Source organism: Cervus canadensis, chromosome 30, assembly GCF_019320065.1.
Source record: "Cervus canadensis isolate Bull #8, Minnesota chromosome 30, ASM1932006v1, whole genome shotgun sequence".
Lineage (NCBI taxonomy): Eukaryota > Metazoa > Chordata > Mammalia > Artiodactyla > Cervidae > Cervus > Cervus canadensis.
This window is the reverse complement of record NC_057415.1, coordinates 22,860,660-22,864,998: the sequence shown is the minus strand read 5'-3', so window position 1 is coordinate 22,864,998 and position 4,339 is coordinate 22,860,660. Positions and strand designations below refer to the sequence as shown.

General features: G+C 40.8%; 1 pseudogene; it reads right to left on the bottom strand.

The window, feature by feature from the left end:
* Window positions 1–3,021: 3,021 nt before the first annotated feature.
* Window positions 3,022–3,690, bottom strand: LOC122431785 (annotated as a pseudogene).
* Between the last annotated feature and the right edge of the window lie 649 nt (window positions 3,691–4,339).

The following is a 4,339-nucleotide window of genomic DNA, read 5'->3' as shown; positions in this document are numbered from 1 at the left end:
AGGAGTGAGGGCACAAAACTGGGTAGGGTGGAGCTGGGCTGTGATGTGGGTGCAACAGCAGCTTCATTGGGACATGAGGATTTTTTGTGCTGGGATGACATTGCTTAGCTGTCCCTCCATGAGTCAAGGGTCCTTGTCTCGAATCCAGCAGTGAGAGGATGTGACCTTGGGTGAAGCTGAAGTCTTTGCAACCTCAAAGAAAGGAAGAGGGACTCATCCAGGTAATGAGCCCCTCAGTTCTGAGGGAGATCTGGGTGGCATACCTAAGAGTTATTAAATAGCTAATTTTCTCTTCCTCTTGAATATTTATTATAACTAAAGGAAAGGGAAGCCTCATCAGACAAGGAGCTTCAATGAAACAGGTGGATGTGAGATTCTCTCAGAGCCTATGTTCCCAGTGAGGACTTGAAAAGCCATCATGGTAGCTACTAGATTTCCATGACCACCCCCACTTCAGTGACAGAGGAACTCTTTAAATACAAAGGAACCCTCTTTTGTATTATAACTAATACCTACACTGTCTCATCTGAACAGATCCTTCTCCACGTTTTAAAAGCTACAGTTTTATGTGTAGTCTCTCTGAGTCCAGAATAACAAACTATGATTTTAGCAGTTTATTACAATCTTGCTTGGATGTGCTCTGGGAGAGATTCGAGTGGTTTTTTGTTTTTCTCTAAGTGAGATACTTCTGACATACCAAATTACATCTTCTCAAGTTTCATACAAATTCATCTCCTCAAGTTACATACCAAATTCATCTCTGGAAGGGAGAAAGCAAGTGAAAAATGTGTAGTTGATCTGGAACTTCAGCAGAGAGAGGTGCTACTATCTTACATGAAGGTGGATATTTGGCAGGAACTTAATTACTTTTTGATGCTTTGTGATTTTCTGGTTCTTAGAGGATTATTTTGAAGAAAAAATTTAATTTCAGTTTTATTGATGTATGATTGACATTTAAAATTGCAAGCTATTTAAAGTGTGCGTCATGGTGATTTGATATACATACACACGTGAAAGGATTCTCCCCATCAATTCATTAATGCATCTGTCACCTCACATAATTAACCTTTTTCAGTTTTTTTTTGTGAGAACATTTAAGTTCTACTCTTTGTTGTTTTTGTTCAGTAGCTCAGTCATGTCCGACTCTTTGCGACCCCATGGACTGCAGCACGCCAGGCTTCCCTGTCTGTCACCAACTCCCGGAGCTGCTCAAACTCATGTCCATTGAGTCAGTGATGCCATCCAGCCATCTCATCCTCTGTCGTCCCCTTCTCCTCCTGCCTTCAATCTTTCCCAGCATCAGGGTCTTTTCCAGTGAGTCGGCTCTTTGCATCCCTTAGTGAATTTCAATTACACAATACGATATTATTAGCTATAGTCATCGTGTGATACATCAGCTCCTGAGACCTTTTTAAAAACTATCTGTTTTTTTAATTTATATTTCGACTGCACTGGACCTTTGCTGCGGTACTCATGGGCTCTTGGTTGCAGCGTGAGGGCTTCTCTAGTTGTGATGCTCAGACTCTCTAGATGTGGCGTGCCAGCTTGGTTGCCCCAGGATACATGGGATCTTAGTTCCCCCACCTGGGATCAAACCTGAGTCTCCTGCATTGGAAGGCAAATTCTTAACCACTGGAGCACCAGGGAAGTCCCTAAATCCTCAGTTCTTGCTCATCTTATTGCTAGAAGTCAGGACCCTTTTACCAATCTCTCCCTATTTCTTCCATCACCCAGTCCCTGGCAACCTCCCTTATAATTTGTGTTTCTATAAGTTTTTCTTTTTTAGGATTCCACAAATAAGTGACACCATGCAGAATTTGTCTTTCTCTGACATTTCACTTAGCATAAGCCCTTGAGTTTCATCCATTTTGTTAAAAATGGCAAGGTTTTCTTTTTCTTCATGGCTGAACAGTACTTCACTGTATTTGTATACCACATCTTTTTTACTCATTCATCCTTCAGTGGACACTTAGATTGTTTTCATATCTTGGCTATTGTGAATAAAGCTGCAATAAACATAGGGGTGCAGATATCTCTTTGAGACAGCGACTTTTCCTTCAGACGAATACCTGGACATGGGATTGCTGGATCATATGGTAGTTCTATTTTTAATATTTGAGGAACCTCCCTACTGTCCTTCATAGTGGAGGCACCAGTTCACATTTCTGCCAATAGTGCATGAGGGTTGCCTTTTCTCCACATCCTTCTTAGCACTTATTATCGCTTGTCTTTTTGAAAATAGCCATTCTAAGCCACTTGGGCTTCCCTGGTGGCTCAGCTGGTTAAGAATCCACCAGCAAAGTGGGAGACCTGGGTTTGATCTCTGGGTTGGGAAGATCCCCTGGAGAAGGGAACAGCTACCCACTCTACCCACTCTGACCTGGAGAATTCCATGGACTGCATAATCCATGGGGTCGCAAAGAGTTGGATGTGACTGAGCAACTTTCATTTTCAGTTTCATTGTAACAGCTGTGAGGTGATACATCATTGTGATTTTCACTTGCATTTCCCTGATAGATAGTGGTATTGAGGACCTTTTCCTGTATAGTTGGCCATCGGCATGTCTTTTTTGGAAGACTGTCTATTCAGGTCCTCTGCTTATTCTTACATCAGATGCTTTGCTTGTTTGTTTGCTGTTGAGTTGCATGAGTTCTTTATAGATCTTACCAGATATATCATTTGAAAATATTTTCTTTCATTTGGTAGGTTGCCCTTTCATTTTGTTAACGACTTCCTCTGCTGTGCAGAAGCTTTGTAGTTTTTTTTTTTTTTTTACTAAGTAATGTTGGGCAGTTAGTTTATTAACCAATGGAGTATATTACATAACAAACTACCCCACATCTTTCAGGAAGAAAAACCACTCAGTTTGAAAAGCAAAGATGTCACCCACTGAATTTAAAGCACACAATTAAAATGTGCTTTAAATATTTCTTTGGGGGGTGGGAACACAAGACTTCTACTCAATTAAGAGAAATGTTTTAAGAGTCCAGATCTTTTATTTTCTTTATACTCATCATGCCATCAAATCATGGAAACAGGCTCCAACAGTTCAGGTTCCTCTCCAGTGGTTCTCATGAAGCATGCTTCTCTGGGTGGAACAGGCTGGCTCTTTAGTTGAGCCCAAGTACCTTTCTATTTGTCTTCCTGTTTCTTTCCTTCATTTTCCTTCACACATTTCAGGAAGCTATCTTGGCTCTGAGCATGTCTAATATGCTCAATGTGTGCTAAGTCGCTACAGTCTTATCTGACTCTTTGTGGCCCTATGGACAGTAGCCCACCAGGCTCCTCTGGGATTCTCCAGGCAAGAATACTGGAGTGGGCTTCCATGCCCTCCTTCAGGGGATCTTCCTAACCCCTGAACCCATGTGTCTTATGTCTTCTGCATTGGCAGGCAGGTTCTTTACCACTAGCATCACACATGTTGATTCTCTTGGCAAGAATCTTGTTCTTAACTTGTTTGTTTACAATGATGCTAACAGCTTGCTGGGTACCATCGCAGACTCTTCCAGTGTTGCCATGGTAACATTCGTGGGGCATTCCTTATCGAACAGTGCCCATCCCCTTGATATCTACAAGGTCACCTTTCTGGTAGATTCCCATGTATGTGGCCAAAGGAACAACTCCATGTTTTCTAAGAGGCCTAGAGAACATGTAGTGAGAGTCCCTACTTTTTCCCTCCATATTGGTCATTTTGGTGAGTTACTGAAAGATGGCAGTTCTGGACAAAAAGGCAGAAGCTTCATAGAATTGATGTAGTCTCACTTGTTTATGTTTACTTTTGTTGCCTTTTCTTTTGGTGCCATGAAGAAAAAAAATTTTAAGAACAAAACCCATTTAGCTTAAAAAGTGAATTGTTATTAACATTTGTCTTCTCTCTTTATGTCAACAGCAAAGAACATATATTGGTCTTTCAAAATCTTTAATATGATAAAACCTGTAAAATATTAATAACATAATTGAATCAATGCATTTAATGTCTCTTTTGATACATTTATATTACTTTGCACACAAAGAACATCTTTAGGGAATTCCCCAGGGGTTCAGTGGCTAGGACTCTGTGCTTTCACTGCCGAGGGCCTGGATTCAACCCTTGGTTGGGAAACTAAGATCTCACAAGCTGAACAGCCCCCCAAAAAGAAAAACTCTTTAATCCGAAATTTTCAAAATATTCAATGTTTCTCGATAAAAGAATATTTTGCAAGAAACTATACATTGCTTGCTTTTCCTCATGCTTAGCTGAAGTGGTGTCAGTTATTACATTTGCTCTGCATGTGCATGCCCCATCCACTTATCAGAGAACTTTCTGGAAGCTCACATCTGTTACTGGAGCAGCACAAAT